The 18,848-nt window shown below is 40.4% G+C and overlaps 1 long non-coding RNA gene across 2 annotated transcripts; it reads left to right on the top strand.

The window, feature by feature from the left end:
• Nucleotides 1-466: 466 nt before the first annotated feature.
• Nucleotides 467-17,991, top strand: LOC128621342 (uncharacterized). Of its 2 annotated transcripts, XR_008388262.1 has the most exons (3): nucleotides 467-1,358; nucleotides 2,038-2,132; nucleotides 12,925-17,991. It is a non-coding gene; the product is annotated as an uncharacterized LOC128621342 (long non-coding RNA). The 2 variants fall into 2 exon arrangements; XR_008388263.1 differs by lacking the exon at nucleotides 2,038-2,132.
• Nucleotides 17,992-18,848: the final 857 nt, after the last annotated feature.

Genomic DNA, 18,848 nt, shown 5'->3' with positions numbered 1-18,848 from the left:
ATGGTATTTGTAGTGGAAACCATTAGAATTTCTTTGATGGTTTCTATTCTTAGCTGTGTTAGCTGTGCGCATGGCATTTTTATGCATTTTTTTGAGTAATAAGTAAGCAGAAGCAAGAGATAAACTGAGAACAAAGAAAGAAAGACATACCTGTAAATCAAAATGTAGCATTCTAACATGAGTCAGAGCAGTTTATGGAACATTGAAAGTTTAACAATTCGTGTAGTCTAGAGGCATTGGGTATATTAAATATGAAATGGGTTGGCATTTCTGCACTGTATATCTCACTTCAATTTTGATCCTAGATTGTGACGTGAACCACCGGCCCACCGCAGCTATTAAAAAGTAGGTACACAAAACACGTTCGAAACATTCGGACCTGGCAACCACACTCTTTTAACCGCTTTATACGGAACGTCGGTCGGAGAGAGATCTGATTGGTCGGCACGTTTCCCATCCGCCCGAGTAGAAACGCCTCATTGGTGCGTGCACCCGTCAATTACGACAGCGCTCTAACGTGGGCGTCATAACGGGGCTTTGACGTTAGAGGTGATTGGTCATCTGATGGGTTTGACGTCACGGCGCTGCCAGCTGATCGGAGGAGAAGCCGGTATGAGAGGAGTAGAAGCGGACAGACTTCGGGAGCGGTGTGAAGACGGACGCACTGAGGCAGAGACAGACTAATGGAACAATCTTATTTAATCCAGTTAATGACAAGGTAGTAGTTACTGTGGCTGCATTTGACACTCATTCGCTTATAAACAGCTTTTAGTTCCACAGCGGCGCTGTGAAGTGTCAGCTCTGATTTAGGGTTAAGGTGTGGCTTACTGCGAAATGCGATTTTCCCCGAGTCCCATTCGGATTTGAGTTTAATCAAGGACTCGGTTTGTTTATTGAAGATAAAGTCACTTTTCAGGTATGATTATAACCGGGTGGGATTTTTAGGAAGGAAGCAGCCGTCTAGGCTACAATGTGTTTAAACTAATAAGTAAAAAAAAAAATGTTGCAGCGCTCGGGAAAACTGTTATAACGTTTCTGGCACGATTTCTCGATAACTACCCTAACAGGAAACAACACTGGAGTGTAATAGAGGTATAATAAACATGTTGTAAGCCTTGAGAAAGGCGAGTTGTTAGGAGACGGGGGGATGATCTGGGAGTTGAGCAGGGCGTGAGCGTGGAGTCGGGCAGAAGAGAGAGAGCGCTCCGTCATGTCGGGGTGAGGAGCTCCTCGAATAAACAACAAAACCAATTACACAAGCCTGTGTTTAGGAGAAGTTTTGAAAGGGGACCTGCATTGCTTTCGAAAGGAGACGCGGTGGCGAAGATAACACTGAGAAAACAATTCCTCTTGTGAAAGTAAGTAGTCTAGATATGGGTCAGTGCTATTTGAGGCAAGTTTTCTTCAGAAGTGTTTGTTGTCCGAAGTGCTCGAAGGTTCCTGGGCTGTAGAGCTCTTATTAAACAATTAGCTTAGCAATTAATGAGTCATTATGGCACGACCGGGTTTAAAATACACTCGACATATTGATATATGAATGAACACCGGCTTTAAAATGTCGTCTTGACTCTTTGCAAGGTACGGTTTCTCTCCTACTTTCTTTTCCCCCCTCCCCTTTTATGAATTATTAGCCTATTAGGCTCCAGCCTATCACCTGATAAAAGTTAAGGGTTTATAGCCGACAGGGATGGGCACCATGTCTTGAGGCGTTATTACAGCGTTTCCTCCCTACGTTTTATCGTAAAAGAAAACAATATTCACATGTAGACTAATAATTGCTTGATAAAACTAAAACTCACGTTGATGAATTAAAAGCTCTGAAGTGTCTAAGCTGACCAGTCTGCTATGTATTGTATGTATTTATGCATGGACACTGATTCCTCTCAGGTCCGGGCACGGCCCCACCCTGTACACTGCGTTATGGATGAGCAAGTTCTCCCCCACCTATTAAAGTTTCTCGTTTCGTTTGTTTTTCTCTCACGTCAGTGCAGGTTTTCAAAGACTGCCTTTCCCCCCTTCTTTTTCCTCTATACATAGCTGCTGTAAGCAGTAGAAATGTTCGTCTGTGCTTCTCAGTGCTACGAGGCGTAATGGATTTCTGCTGGTCTGACTGGCGGCCTGCTGGTCTGAAGGTATGAAGTGTTTAAAAGTAGAAATTTTATAGCTACTGTGTATACTCAGCTAAACCGTGTCAAATACCTACAGTGTGCACTGAACACAAGCTGTAATTAAAGTTAAAATAGATTCATTTTAACAAAAGGTGATGTCTTGGAAGATTTTTTGTTAATCCACAACTGCAGCCTAATGAATGTAAGTTATAGACACAGTAGCGACAGAACTTCATTCAGTTTTCTGAACCTCGTTCCTTTTTTCATAACTACGCAGGCTAAGTAATAAAATGTTTACAGGGTTGCTTATGCAACTGCAAAAAATAGAAAAAAAAAGCAGTTTGGCTCCCGAAGGCTATCCGAAACCACACAAGCCTACTGTCTTACTAACCAGTATGCTATGTGAAAATAGTATGCCACCTACCAGTCTACCATTTTGACACAAGCCTATAGGCGCAACAGCACCAACAGTCTTTCATTTCATTTCTAACCTGTGTGAACATTAGGTACTATAGGATTTAATGTTCACACAGGTTCGAAATGAAATGAAAGACTTTTGGCTCTGTTATGACGTATGGGGTATATCTGGCATAGTTTGGGTTTGTTCCCTTAGAGGGAAATCATACAAAGTTATACTGACTCGTGATAAAACATTTCTATCCTGATGGGAGCGGTCTCTTCCAGGACGAGAATGTCCACATGCACAGGGCTCGAGGTATCAGTGAACTCGATGTGTGTGAAAATTATGTAAATCATATGCTACATGCCTTTGTAGTCACTACATCTCAACCCAATTAACACCTATGGGAGATTTCGGATGTGCTATACAGCAGTCTCTACCAACAACTGAGGTTTTAAAAAAATATACATATATTTTTTATAAAATAGCATTTTCCTGCTCCTGTACATTTCTGGAGATCTTGACAATCTATACCGGGATCATCAAAGCAGTTCTGGAAGCTTCTGTTGGCCCAACAGCTTACTATTACATTTTTTTTTTTTCTTGTCACCTGATTATATGTTGCTTCCAATATGGCAGCTGGATCTCAGATGTGACACCATATTTCCTGTCAGTTTTGCAACACTAAGCCAGTGAATAAATAAGCCTTTAGCATGGCAAAGCAAAATGTGATGTGTATGCTGACCAGCCACCTGTCAGCAACATATTTACAATTAATACAGTCCTTCTGATTATATATTCAGTTAATTCACGCCTGATTAACCCTTTGCTTTTACTATATCATCAAACAGCTAATGGCCTTGTTGGGCTTTTTCACCGGTCCAATTTTATAGTGATGCATAGAAGAGTTAAAATGCTGAATGTTTGTAGGATTGGAAAAAATGAAGCAGGTTGTCTTAACAACATATTCAGCTTTTTACCCACCTTTAAAGGAAAATACATAAGTAAAAACATGACTTCCAGAACCTCAGCTTAATATTTTTCAGCTAAACTCTTTAACACAAAAATCACACTCAGGTGTGTTTGTGTGTGTGTGTGTGTGTGTGTGTGTTATAAAGTCATACAATCATGTCTCTTTTTAATATGTAAACTTTTCCAGTTCCAAAATAACTTTTTCAAATCCAATTCCAGTCTTTTCCATTTGTTACAGAATCGTTCTTTCTGCCTCTAATATCTGATCCAGCATTTTTTGCTGGTATAGGCCAGATACCAATCCCGGTTATCAGATTGGTGTCATGTCTAGTATTTATTTATTTTTAGTAAATAATAAATTCATCCATTGGGTTTCAAATCATATAAGCCTTTTACATGGATGAACCAGTGTAAAGAATGTTCTTGGAAAAATAAAAAAGAGTTGTGGAACTAGAGACCTGGAGACTGGTTGATCGTCTCAGCGCTATATTGTTTGGTATATTTTTCAAATCCTTGTTGAAGCCTGGCATTGTTTTCTGTGTAGTGAAACAAATGGGAGATGAATTCCTTCGTATATTGCCTGCTTCAGAAATTCCGGTCAGAATGTGCTGGGATACTGTTTTTTTTTTTTTTTTTTTTTTTAAACTCTCAGTAAATGTTTGCTTGGGGATTGCATTGTCTGGTCTTTCAGTCACATTTACTAGTTGTCCTTGCAGTCTGGCTGGAAAAATGACTACAAATGTCCACAAATGGCTGTCTCAGTGCTTCTTTGGGCTGGTCTCCAGGCGGCCAGACTTCAAATGGAGAAATCAGAAATGAGACATGATTGTTATTCAAGGTCCGCACTTGTTCACTGCTCTCTCGCTGTCTGTTTTCCTCTATGGCCAAGATGTATTCTTTTGCGTGAAGAACATCTGTCAGATGTGTGAGAGAGCGGTCTGGAGAATGGAGTTTGTTTTCTGCTCTGTACTATTGATTTGTCCGTAACTCGAAATACCTGGTGCACTTATCACGCTCGCAGGAGCAGATCAGCGGTTTGTGAAACTTTTTTCAAGGATGTGACTGTGGTTTTTGGAATGAACGCTGGAAATGAATATTGACCAGTGGGTAGTGTTCATTGGCCTGAGGAGAAAAATGCTAGTTAGGGCCACACCCTGAGAGTTGTATCACAGTTCTGCTATCTGTGCTGAAGTTTTTGCACGCTATCCTGTGAGTAGGTTGAAGAGCTCTTGTGGGATTTGTGTGCACAGTCTTGCCTTCGCTCATGGGTTTGTACTGTATGGTTAGTGTAACAGATTTTGAGTGGGCTTTGCGGGGGTGTGTGAGGTTCTCTGTGATAGTGATTTTCTCCACTTGGCAGTTAGCTGTCTCTGCCTTGTCCATGTGGGAAGGCAGGCGTTTGGTTTGAGTGCACTCTACTGTCTCTGAGATGATGGAGCTTCCTGTCTGTGCAGCCGCGTGGTCCTTTGGGACCAAATACTGGACATTCAGACAAGCCGTTGATGGAACCGGGCCTGCAAACATTTCCTTCTTAATGGCTCTATTTCAGAATAGAGCTGGGTCTCGGGCTGCATTCCTATGTAGCAATGCTTTGACACATTTGCAACATATGAAAAGTCAAACAGGAAGTAGTCCAGTTGTCAGCTTCTGTGTAATTATTTGAAATTGGTATTGATTGCTGCCGTCATCGACATATAGACATTTGAAATTAATATCCCAATGCCATCTTTCCTAAGAGGCCTGTTGATTAAATGGCCTGTGGGCTTGGTGTAAGCCAGTTTAAGTTTTTTTTTCGACAGTGAATATCAGCCACTGACATGTGCTACATATAAACACCCTTTGCAGGGAACTTTTCTACTTGGTCAAATCTTGTTCATTCCATATTGAAGAATCTTGTTGACTCCTTAAGGCTCTTTCTCTGAGAACGAGGGAGGGAGTGTATGCCGGCCTGGCTCTGAGGTAGGGTGGAGTCCGTCCAGCACAGAGCAGTTCAGACAGCATAGAGGGCCTCACCAGTCTGAATGGAATTTATACCATATGTACCAGGCATCCTCGGAATGTGTGGCACAGGAACCTGACCAATGGAAAGAACTACAGAAAGAGGAATGGAAAGGAGAGAGAAGGATGGGAGGAGGGAAAGCTGCAGGAACAGACCTGTGGTGTATAATTCCGTGACTGGTTTCCAATGACCTATTTAGCCGTGAGGGTAAATAGTGGTTAGGAGCTGTGCATCTTAAAAGAATAGGGCTGTTATTTAATGATACGATACATTACTAGTATCATTATTAACTATATACCCAAGCCATCACTGTGTAGATGTGTGCATATGCCTTATGGCAGTTTTAACAAAATATCTACCCAGAGGTTAAACTCTATGTGGTCTATGTGGAGCCCACTGGGCTCTGTAAATGGAGGAAAAAATAATACGGACCAGAAAAAACTCCAGCCAATGTTTCTACCTGTTTCCTCACAATTCAGAAAGCGCCACCTTTTAGGTATTCTAGCATAGGCAGAACATGCTGCATGTGGTTTTTAGGGGGCATGATTTGAGAGAAAACACTGAAAGGAAGAACTGTATTTGCTTAGATTTTAGTTTCAGCTAGAAGTAGCAAACTTAGCTAAAATTACTGATGATATCTTTAGCATTGGTAATGTTAATGGTGACTTATCGATGTTCAAAGCATGATGAAGTCAGAAAATATTTTTGCTTTCTTTGTTTCCTTGGTAGCACGTGCTTCACTAACACAGTCTCCTAATAAACCCTGTGATCTGAATCAACAGAAGAGGGTGAGAACAAATGAAATTTCGATGGATAAAAACAAGTGTGGGCTAGATTTAAAAAGTACAATATTCACTTATTAAAACAGCTAGTCTACTAAACAGGCTTGTGCAGTCACTTGATTAAAACTCAAAACAGAGGCAATGGCTCTAAATGGTTGTTATTAGATGTTGTTATTACTTGCTCAATTTAAACATATTCCACACTAAGAGATGTCATTTTGAGAGCACTAGCTTTTCAGTGTGTTTTCTGAAAGTTTCCCAACTGCAATGAAACATGAAAATGACAGAAAACAGCACTGGCTGTCTTGACGCATGACCTTATAATTTATGTCATTACTGCCATGTTTGTTTGTCTTGACAACATGAACAGAAAATACACTTTTTTGCACACACCAGCACTGAACATTCAAAGCAGTCTGTGTTAAATGCCTAAGCACAGAAATCAGCATCGCAAAGAGCCCAGTCATCTTGGAATCATGGAGATCACATGACAATGATACTTTTTCATTTTTAAAAAGGATACTACATTTTCCACTGTCCAAGCTATGAAAGCGGACTCGAAAAGATGCATTTTCAGTGGTTGACTTTACAGTATGAATATGTCCATTTGTGTCTGTGGGATCTGTATAGCAGCTCTCCTGAGAATGCTGAAACTAATGAAACATTTTGTTCATCTGAACATTGCCATATTCTGCGCAATAATATAGAGAGATGAATAATTTAATTCACATAAGGAAGACTAATAACTCGAAAAATTGCAAGAGTGGATGGCTTAGAGAAAAAAGGTTTGGAAGAGATTTTATTTAATTGATACATAATGTAATATTCATAGATAAACAAAGAATCCTCAGCAACGATTGAGGTACAACTAATTGACTTCATCATCAGAAACTGATGCATAATTTTGACACTGTAAACCTAATGAATCTACAATGAATCCACAATACAAATGACATGTCTAGTTTGTTCCACTACACTGTTTAATCTTACACAGTCTTAGACTAAACCCATATGTGCGTGTTGCTGTGGCTGTATGTGGGTCTCTGCAGTTCTGTGGGGTGATTTATAGACAGCCTCCACTCTCAGCTCCAATATTAATGGGCGATTAGATGAATTCCTGAAACGGCTTTGCTACTTCCGAATTGCGTCACAGTCATTTCCATTGTATGAGCCTGTTGGAATTTCCTTTTTTACATCAAACTATTTTGTTTATTTGCTTGTCTGTTTAGCAAGCAGCTAAAGGAATGTGTTTAGTATTGGGGGCAAAGTTCACTGTGAGAGAGTAGGCTACAGAGAGATGAGTGTGAGGCGCTGGCAAGTCAAACGAGAGCCTGCAGCTCGCAGGACCAAGCACAAACAAAGTCTTTATTCTCACACACAGCAGTTTGGGGAAGCCATGTCTGGATAGGGGAGAGGGCCAGTAATTTACTTCAATGTGTCTCATCATTTTCTCCCCTTGCTTGACTTCTTCAATTAAGTTCTCATACGGCTGTCCTCATTCTCACTGATCCCATTTACACCTGCCGTCACGTGTCTTGTATCTGGATTGTATTCTGATGAGATTTAGCCACATTCATTTACACTTGCAACATCTCCGGGTAGCCAGACTGAAGTCTGCGCACTGTATTGCACAATAATATGCAAATCAGCTTATTCCTTTCAAACACCCAGCTCTGTAATGTTTTAAATGTGCAAATACAGCACTCAAGGGAGTCACCAATTGGGTGGGGTTTTGTTTGTCAAATGTGGTTTGTAGAGAAAGATGCATTTATACTTCTATAATGTGTGTAAAATGTGTCTTTTACACGATCAGATTTAAATCTGTTGCAAATGCGTCTTGGATGTGGGTGTTTTTATTTTATTTTATTGTATTTATTTATTTTTAAAAATGTGGATAATCTCCATTCAGATATGTAATCCAGATGCTCAAGATGCAAGAAATGACCAAATGTATGTAGGATCCCAATCTCTTGCTTTTAAAGTTGTGTATGACAAATCATTTTACACACATTATAGAAGTATAAATCACTGGCCAGAAACAGAGTACGTTGCAAGAGCTGTTTTCACACTTTATGGAAAAAAAGCAATTGCAGAATATTCAGACCAGACCCGTCCCCTCCATGCTATGAGGCCCTCCCTTTGGGGCACAGGCTGCGTATACCGCTGCCTAAAAACAACATATATAAGACATCATTTGTTCCGATAGCGGTGACTGTTTTAAACCAAATTCTTAATTGAAGTACTATATATTTATATGGGTAGGTGAGGTTATGCATACGTGAGTATATGTGTGCGTATATATACTATAGTGCGTTTGTGTGTTGTGTGTGTGTATATATGTAGTATTGTATTCATTTGTTTTATGTATGTTCTTAATGGGGACAAATGTGTGTTCCATATGCTTCATTATGTGGTTTGTAAGTGGATGTGCAGTATTGTCTGTTAAGATGTATTTTTATACCAGTGTCAAAGATGCATTTCTGTCCAGGAAATCTGAACAGACAATAAAGTGAAACCAAACCAAATCAACTTCTACCCAAGCTAGAATGTGGGATTGCAAGGAGTTTTGGGTTGGTGGTTTTCCTATTTTTTCCCTCTTTTCCTATGATCTTGGCATCTGTATCCAATCAGGTTCATCCACTAAATTCCACAGGGAAAATACACCAGACCTAGAATGCATAGCAGCTGCACTGGATGCTGAGATGACTTTGTATAGATTGCCCCAAGGGAATATACAGGCTGCGGTTATTTCACAGGATGACAGGAAACTCGTAGAATATCTGATTAACACTTGCAGGATGAGCATCAGTGCTGAGCCTGGGAGTCTAAAGCTTCATTCAGACAGGTAGGAGTGGCAGGGTATAAATCCTTATTGGGCTTCCTGTTTACCTCCCCATACACATCATACACGTCCTCTTTCACAAAAAGCTATTTCTGAACTGCAGGTGCAGCTTGCACTATAATGGTTTGTATTTTTATATAATAATCCCCTTCCTCTCATCCTGTGGATTTTGTTTCCTATTGTGCCCCTGCAATTTACATCTGTTTCTCAATATCTTACTTTTTTCTTACACTCATGTCTCATTCGCTGCTTGAGGTATGAGTCAGAGATGGATGACTGAGGTCACATTGCCATTGGATTTAACCTGGTGAACTGGCTTGATTGCCTTGGTTCTGGAAAAGCCTGGTGCAAGCTAACTGTTTGATTAAAGAGATGTCAAGTGAACATGTTTCTTCCTGCACAAGTGTTCACCATGAATAATGCATATAAAGTATAGTGCTGTGTGAACAGCGCAGATGGAGAGAGCACAGCTCCAGAATGGTGCTGGACATTCAGTATCAAAAGTTTATCATTTGCAACCAATCCTTTTTTTCTTGTCCACATGGTTTTGAATTTACTTTATACAGGAACTTGTGCTACTCCTGATTCTTTTATCCTCGATTGAATTCTCCACTGCAGCCGCAAATGCCTGCCTGCTATTTTTATTTCCTAAATTGAACTTTTTTGCACTCTTAATATTCATTGGTTATTGAGAGAAATTTGAGCCATGTCCAGCGTTTGATACTCTGGCCAAATGGGCTAAAACTAGCAAAAGCATAAAGCATGAAATTAGAGACTGTGTCCTTCACATACACATGACCCACAAATCAAGCACAGATTCTGCCCAATTTGGGTGAAAGTGATATACGGTAACCCCGACTTAATTCTTCTGATCATTTCTGTATTGCATGTCTCGTGGTATTGCCGAGCTAAATTAAGGTACCTTTCCACCAGGGCTGTAGTGGTTTTTGCTGCCAGTTTAAGAACGCAAACCTCAAATTTTTCACAGCACCGAACGACTAGCTTTTCAAGCTTCTTAACCACTGGGTTTGTCTCTCCGTTTCTCTCTCTTCTGCTACTCTGTTTCTTGCTCCAACCCCCCTTTCCTCATTCTCGACAGGGCAAGTATGGCTGGAATGCACCTTCTCGTCCTGGGAGCTCAGAGTTTCCAACATGGCTGATTTGAATCATTATGTCACGTCACCTTGGTCCTGACCTATCTTTTTTTTTTTAAATGACTGTAAGGCCAAACTCTAATTAACTCTAAACTGTACGCTCATACGTTTGGTGAAGGTGATTAAAGTTGAGATTCGAAATATCTCTAAAGCAAATGAGACTTTTTTTCGCTGCTGTAATCTGGTGCATAGCTGATGATTGTAAGGAGTTGACTAGAAAGGGTAAAGTGAGAATTTTTTTCTCCTTACACATAGCCTGGCTATTGATTAATGGCTTCTTTTCTCTTAGCCAGTTGCCTGGGATGTGCTGGTTCAAGAACATATATAGAGAGAGGCGTGTCTATTCGAAGTCCCTCTCGAAGAGCAGAGTTGTTGGAGTATAATTTTCCCAGGAAATGTCCACATCCATAGGATTACTGACCCTTTGGGAACACTTTGTTCTGCAATGGGATTTTTGAGCCATTGTGAGTGTGCGTATGTGAATGAGTCACGGTGTGTGAAAGACAGGAAGAGTGGGCTATGGTTAAATATGCTTCATTGTGTGCAAAACAGACTGCTTATGAATGAAGCTTTTAGCTCAAAGAGCAGAGTGCGGCTTTGTGGCAGTGCATCTCAATGTAGGAAGGAAACCTGCATATTCCCTGGAACAGTGAGAATTCAGTTTGAAGTGCTTCATGGAAACACGAGCATGGCCTACCAGGAGAGACTCTGCAGTTCTTGCTTGAACAGTAAATGGTTTTGTTGTCTAGTATGAAGGGAAGTGAAAAATAATTGATACTTTAAAGCTTTGTAAATAATTCTTAAAAGATTATTTATCAGTGCACGGTTGTGATCAGACCTTTGCATAGGTTTATGCATACATACAAGTATTACCAAACATTTATAATGAAAAAATAAACCACAAGAGCTGTCGAATTCAGATATTACATATGCATTTCAAAAACGTAAAAGTTTTAGAATTCAAATGCATTCAATAACGTAGAAGGTTAATGTAATTAAATAAAGAATATTTCCATAAAGATCCACTCAAGAGCCCATTTCCTGTAACATTTAGCAACTAAAAGTAGATGTGGATGTGGATTTTTTGTAAATATTTTGAGAATTTGTATAGTATCCTATTCAAATTTAAATTTATATTGACATATGTAATGGAAATACATTAAGCCTGGTTTCAAGTGAGGTATTAAAAAGCCTTGTAAACAGTCAGACCAGAAAAAAAAATCATACTATAGGAAATGTAAATCAAAAACTGAGCTGCATCAAGGACATATGAAGAATTGTTTTATAATGACATGACACCTGAATTAATATTGAATTGAATCGTCAGGTCCCTAGAGATGCCACCTCTTCTGCTGTGTGCGCAAGGTGTAAAAGGTGCAGTTTTACGATGTAATACAGCACAGGTCATGTGTGTGAGAGACAGAGAATCTTGCTCTCTGTGTAATCGTAGCCCACTGCTCTCTCCGCCATCAGTATCCTGGCCACAGAGAGGACTTTATCTCCACCTCAGACAAAGGGTGATTCAGTTGCCTGGGTGTCTGATAACCTGTTTTAGACACAGTGGAAGCTGCTACTGAAAGTAACATCACTGTAAACTGTACGGATGCATGGTTGAATTCGACTCCAACTTGCTGGCTTGATCCCATAAGCTACCTGGTTAAATGAGCGTGGCTGGATTTTAAAAAATCTCTGCTGTTTGGCAAGAGTGTGTTTTTATGTGGGTGAGTGTTTGTAGGGGTGTATTTGTGCAGTGTGGTTAGTGTGTGGGAGCGGCTTTGTAGGAGTTAGTGAGTTTGCCTGTGAGAGCGTGTTAGTTTGTGGGTGTCCTGTCCTTGGCCGGAGCTGTGTGGATTGGCTCTTTCCATGGTGCTGCAGGGTCGCCGGGTTCAGTGCGCTACTGAGGCTGTGCTTGCCCTGCTGTCGTCCTTGAACTGCTGAAAAAATGCAGCGCTACAATGCCACCTTTAACTGCACACTGAGACGGAGGCCTCCAGACTCTCTGACTGGTTGAGGTTTCTGTCATGAGGACTGCATCTATATTATGAAATATGTTTTGCGTAACACTGTCATGCCCTCACTTGCCTTTTTTGTCACAAAAACATTTTTGGTGAGAGTATTTTTGTTTTATTTCTAATGTAATAAATTGTCTTAATACTCGTTAACATGGATCAGTTTGCAACCTCTGGAGTGTTTTAAAAAAAGCTACCTAAAGTCTTGAGAGGAATTGGGATCTGCATTGCTCAGATGTGATCATTACAGTTTCTTGAAGAACTGGTTCTGGTTGGAGCTAAAGTTCTGGTGCTGTTCTGAGCTGACAGCAGCAAGAAAGCCAGGATTGAGTGGAGCTGAGCTAAGCGCAGTAAATGGGGAAGCAGTAGCGGGCTGGCTCAGATGAAAAAAACCCTGGGGCAGAGAGCACATGACTCCACTGCTTGTTCTAGCCTGCATAGCTGTGGCAGCAAGGGGAGGCGCAGCTGAAACCCCATCCACATAGCTTCATTATCAGCCTGTATACGTCTCCTTTTACCATGCTTTCTCTGGCATTGGCTGGTTTGAGGAGATCAAAAACTGTATTTGTGTTAGAAATTAGAAATCTTCCTTTGCAATCTCTTGCATGATTTCTAAGTCTTATGACACCTCTGTTTCTTTCTGTGTTTTTTTCTACAGGTTGATCATCTCCATCTCTTGGAATGTCCAGCGCATGTCCGGATGCCACTGGCTGACCCGCAGCAGTTCTTCACTGGCAAGCTTTATGTCCTTGTGTATCAGCTAAAGCTGCCAGCTGAAGAACTGTTGTGGTTGGCTCTTTCCTGGCACCCCAGCTTAGAACAAGACTATCACAAGTCAAGAGTTGGAGGAATATGACACGAGCCAGATGGTAGAGAAGTCAAAATCAGTCTCAGGTCAGACAGGTCCTGATTTTTATCTTAATTCGTTTATCCACTGCATCCCAAACCCCCCCCAGACCCCATTTGGAAGGTGTCACGTGAGCTGTCTGGGCCTGGCTCTGCATTCTCTGCAAGCATAAACTAAACCTACTGGCAAGGCCCATGCTGAGTCAGCAACATTCCTGAACGGATGAGATGCTCCTGCCCTTATTTGGGCGTGGAACAGGCGGGGAAACACCCTTTCAACCTCTCTGCTACTGATCAAAATGTTTTGCGGGGTTGAAAGAAGAACGGCAATGCTCTTATGGATGTCACTGTGTTCTCTGGATCAAAGCCCAGGCCTTCACATGTGTTTCTGTTTATGAATAAGTCACCGGGTTCTTCCAGAGTATGAACGAAGAACACACTCACTGGACTTGCATCTGTAACTTCCCCTCATTTTCCCCCGGGCCCTGCTGTGGTATGTGATTTTGGGTTTATTTGTTCGGCTTATGCATACTGTGCATGAGTACAACCGCCGACACTCTGGGATACACACATGCATATGCACGTGCGCGTGTACACACGCGTGCACGCACACGCACGCACGCACGCGCACACACACGCGCACACACACACACACACACACACACACACACACACACACACACACGCATACACACACATACACACTCACAGTGCCTGACCCTCAGCAAGCAATAAACCTCACTTCAAGGGCAACAGCAGTGCCGAAAACAGGATATGAGAATGTGTCTTAAGCCTCCCAGCCAGATGAAAAGCGTAGTAGAAAATGTTCTCGCCACTCAGCAGAACCAGATGCCCGTGGCCTGAAAAGTGAAGACAACACTTTTTGTGTTTGTGCTCTCCTTCATCTCTGAGGCTCATTCAGGACTGCTGCCGATGTCATTTACCTTTTTTTTATTGATACCAGGCTTTTTAAAGATACATTCAAACTAATTACGAAATTAAACATATTGTTTACATGCATCTGAATATTAATAATCTTGTTTTTTTTTATATTGCTGAGTAGTAGCACTACACTATGTTCATATAACATAAGAAAGTGAAAAATGGTTGCTTCGTTAAGTACAAAAATAACAAGGAGGCAATATCAAAATTTTATAAAAAACTTTAATTAAGGTGTTAAAAGTCAACAATAAATATGAAACATTACTGGTTTTCTCATCTCATCTTCACAAAGGCATTTTTAAAAAAAAATATGTGCATGCTACATAGGGTATAACACAACAATATGACCTTTTTAATGCACAATTGAATGATCTTTGAGATGCAGTCACAAAACATGACTACAGTATGTGTCTGTTGAACTAGTTACATGTAGGCCTAATATTACTTTCACTTCATTGACTTTATATTTTTCATTAAAAATGGCACAGTTTAAACATTTGTGAAAATAAAGTGTTATAAATGCACATATTCAGAGCTTGTTTCACATTAAACAACGTATGTTATTTCGATATGCGCTTTGATAGACTTAAAGTAAAAGTTTAATCTTGAATCGTAAACATTAGACTGTGATTTTGGCTATAAATATGGAAATATATATATATATATATATTGAATGTTGAAGTGCATTATAAGTGATTATAACATTACACTGTCTCTGTTATTAATATTTTCATATATAATGTGAATTTGCTCAACTGTGAAGATTCTTGTATGTATAAATTCTTTCATAATACAGAAGGCATACATTTCTTCTTTAGTAGCAGTGAAGGTGCACCAGAGACATACTGCATATTCACAGTGGAGGAGAAACAATTCAGTAAAGCATGTGGGTAATAAGTTAAAGGTTCACTATAATTAATATTTAGCCTGACTGTTCCACTGACCGTCTTCTGTCAGTCATTGAGAAATCACTGAGAAAATGTGCTGAAACAGCATACCCCCCCCCCCCCCCCAACACACACACACAAATTGAACTTGTCAAAAAAAAGAGAAGTTAGAAAGATCAATTGCGAAATCAATTGCGTAGAAGGAGACTGGCATTGCACAGCTTTATGTAATGGTTAAAAGCTCTGTGCTGTCACAGGAAGAGCAATAGCATTACTAATGGCAAGGGTCAGATGCTCTTCGATAACCCAATGAAGTGTGATATTGATCAGTCAGCAGTGGGATTTCAAAGCACTTGCTTTCAACACATTAGATAATATTTAAACTGGAAGGGGATGTATGAAGCCCAAAGCCCTAATGCTTCAGTTCATCTCTCAGTAAGTGTTGTCATGACTAAGGACTTCCTTCATATGAAAAGTAGACAGAAATGTTACAGAAGACACAAGTTACTCAAATAATGTTTATGTGCCTATGTTGTTTTTTTTCTGTGTCTGGTTTGATGCCTGTCTTCATGCCACCTGAAGAGGGGAAAGAGGGTTCTAAGGCAAAATTCTCAGCACCAGGTTAAAGCTGCTTACCCAGATTACCTCGAGTTCCAGGCAGACAGGAGATCACTGCACCTGATGAAACATTCATGTTGCGACACCGTGCCAGACCTCTTGCAAGCCTGCTTGATCTTTGGCCCTGTGACTGAGGCTAACCGCTGCCGCCCTGTTCACCGGGTCAATCGAACACAAGTTACCTGCTGTGCAGTGAGACTCACTTTCAGTCAGGTAGATGTGGGTAATGAGGTACTCAATGGTCTTTTGTGTATTAACAGAGTCAGTTGTTTATTTTCCAAGTACTTAAAAAGTGACCCAGGCAATTTCTCGCAAAAATCCCAGCGCTTTATGATGACTCATAATCAGTTTACTCAGCAGAGGCCATTTTGTGTGTGAAGCCTGAAAGGAAGCAGCACACAGACATAAAGCATGACTCATGCCAATGAGCTTTCTCACTCTGCACGTAGACAAACCAGACCCTCACACTTACAGTGTGTAGAGTAGAGTACACCATGTTTCTGGATCTGTTTTCAACTGTTTCATGATTCATATCAGTATTGAGATCCCAAAACCACACTTATCTATCTATCGAATGGCATAGATGGTGCGCTTTGAATCAAAGCAGTTATCCAGAAATGTGTTCTTATATAATATGATTGAATAGGATCATATGCCATTATAAAAGCAAGTGCACATGCTTTGTGTTGTAAATCATGCCTCAAGCCCAGGAAAATGTTTAAGACCTGTGATCTCAGACAAATGGATGAGTCCAAAATCTCCAGGCCTATAATAAACGGTAGCCTTAGTCTGGCCCGCTCATTAACTACTGCTGGAAAATACCATGAGAGGATGTCTGAATACATCCTGATGACTCAGAGCATATGCACACCCACCGCCACCACCATGTCTGAGTGACTAACTAGCCTCCTGTTCCACTGGAGCCCTGAACTGATTTCTGTGATGCATACGGCAAAGCGAGGTCACTCGCAATGTGTCATGTTTAATGTAGCCTCGTTGCCACGAGGTGGGATGAGAGGAGAAAAATGTGAGAGTATGAGCCTTTAAGGGCACAACAGTGGGTGAATAGGATTCATTGTGGGTCTTTAATCTACTGTCTACCTCTGCAGTTAATCCTGCTGATGACGTCAGGACGAGAACGGTCAGGTTGATTCTCTTCTCCCTTAATGATTATGTAATTCCATGGAACATATGACAGGAGAAATGTAAGAGCCAGACAGTTTCTTTAAAGAGGCATGGTGCCTCAGCAAATGTCTTCCTTCTGAAATGTCTTGATTTTTCTGTGCTCAGAAATATCACACATGCTGCAGCCTACAGTTCAAAACATTTACTTTGAGTATTTTAAAAGCACTATGCTCATTATCTCCTGCTGTAATAATCAAAGTGGGGTCTGCGATTTTTAATGACTTTAATGATGTTATGAGATCAGTATCGGTTGCTGTTTACTGGTATTTACTGGTTACTGGGTTTATAATTAGGCCAGTCACATATAGGTATTTCCTTGAGGAAGTTACTCATTTTCTAATCTAAGATTCAGTATATAGGGATCTAACACAATGTCACTATCTCTATCTGTTGTTAAACCTGAAGTGGGTGTGGCCTAAACTGAGTTTTTTATTTAAATAGAGATGTGTGAGGGACTTTTTTTTTTTTTTTTAAATTCTGCTCACTCTGTTGTTATTATTTTTGGTTTGTACCTGCCCACAGCATTTTCAGTTATTTCTGTTTCCCAAAATATATACAAACTAGTAGCTTAATTTAAAACAGTGCATTCCTGACCAGAGAGTTACTAAGGATGAAAGAACAAATGCTGTATATACATCACTCTAAATGCATTGTGCTCATTCATGTCAATGGTCTTTCTTTGTTCCAAGTTGAGAGCTTCCATCTGGCCACTCTGCCATAAAGCCCAGATCAGTGGAGTGTTGCTGTGATGGTTGACCTTCTGCAAGTTTCAGAAGTGACCATCGGGCTTCTTGGTCACCTCTCTTACCAAGGCCCTTCTCCCTCAATTGCTCATTTTGGCCAGGCAGCAAGCTCTAGGAAGAGTCCTGGTCATTCTAAAGAATTATGGAGGCCACTGTGCTCTTGGGAACCTTCAATGCAGCAGAAATGTATTTGTAGCCTTCCCTATATCTGTGCCTCGAAAAAATCCTGTCAGCTCTGCAGGCAGTTACTTTGACCTCATGGTTTGTTTTTTGCTCTGATATGGATTTTCAGTGTTAGACCTTATATAGACATGTGTGTGCCTTTCCAAATCATGCCCAAACAATTTAATTTTTCACATGTGGACTCCAAACAAAATGTAGAAACATCTCAAAGATGATCCAGAGAAATGAGCTGCACCTGAGCTAAATTTCAAGTGTCATAGCATACTTATGTCTGTGATATTTAAATTTTTCCTTTTTAATAAATTTGCAAAGTTATCACCATCTCGTTTTAGCTTTGTCATTATGGGGTATGTAGATGTGAAAAAGATATTTAAAGAATTTTAGCATAAAGCTGCAACATAGCAAAATGTGAAAAAAATGAAGGGGTCTGAATACTTTGTGAATTCACTGTAAGTATGCCAGTATACATATTTGTTAAATGTGCCTACTATTTTATTTTTGTTTATAAAATAATTATGTCAGTGGATCCATGAAATATGTTTTACACTGAATGGACCTACTGGCTGCAAAAAGTCTGAGAAGCCTGATCTGCTGCATTGGTGTTACTGTATCCATATTTAGCTCCTTCTCAGTCATGGTGATGGACTGTGCCATGAGGTGCCACTTGCTGGAGCAAGAGTGTAAAGCAGAGCTTACTCAACAGAGATAAAATTAGTCTAGTGCACTAGAGGCCTTGACTGCTTGTGCAGTTGAATGACTGTTAGCTTTAATCCACTGTCAACTTTAATCCACTTTTCAATGCTGAGGACACTTCTAACACTGGTGTCAATTAGGTTTCTTAAAGATTTACAAAATCTCGACAAATGTGTAACACGTGGCCATGCATGCACAATCATACACACTTTTTCTCTGTACCTCTTTACATCAGCTTGTGCTACTACAGGTCCTTTGAGAGAAGAGTACTGTGTCTGTATGAACAGGTCACATGGCAACTATGTGGCGAGCTAGTGAGAACTACTGTATAATGAAACAGGAACAGCAGCATCTCAGGCAGCCTTTGACACTGATTCATTGTCTCTTGACATGGTTCTGCTTCCCTTCATTGTTGTCCTACAGTAAACCCTAACATACTTAAGCAGTGCAAGGCAATTGAGTGTTTGCTATTCTCTGAAGAGCTG

Source organism: Ictalurus furcatus, chromosome 17 (assembly GCF_023375685.1).
Source record: "Ictalurus furcatus strain D&B chromosome 17, Billie_1.0, whole genome shotgun sequence".
Lineage (NCBI taxonomy): Eukaryota > Metazoa > Chordata > Actinopteri > Siluriformes > Ictaluridae > Ictalurus > Ictalurus furcatus.
This window is presented reverse-complemented; position numbering and strand designations above follow the sequence as displayed.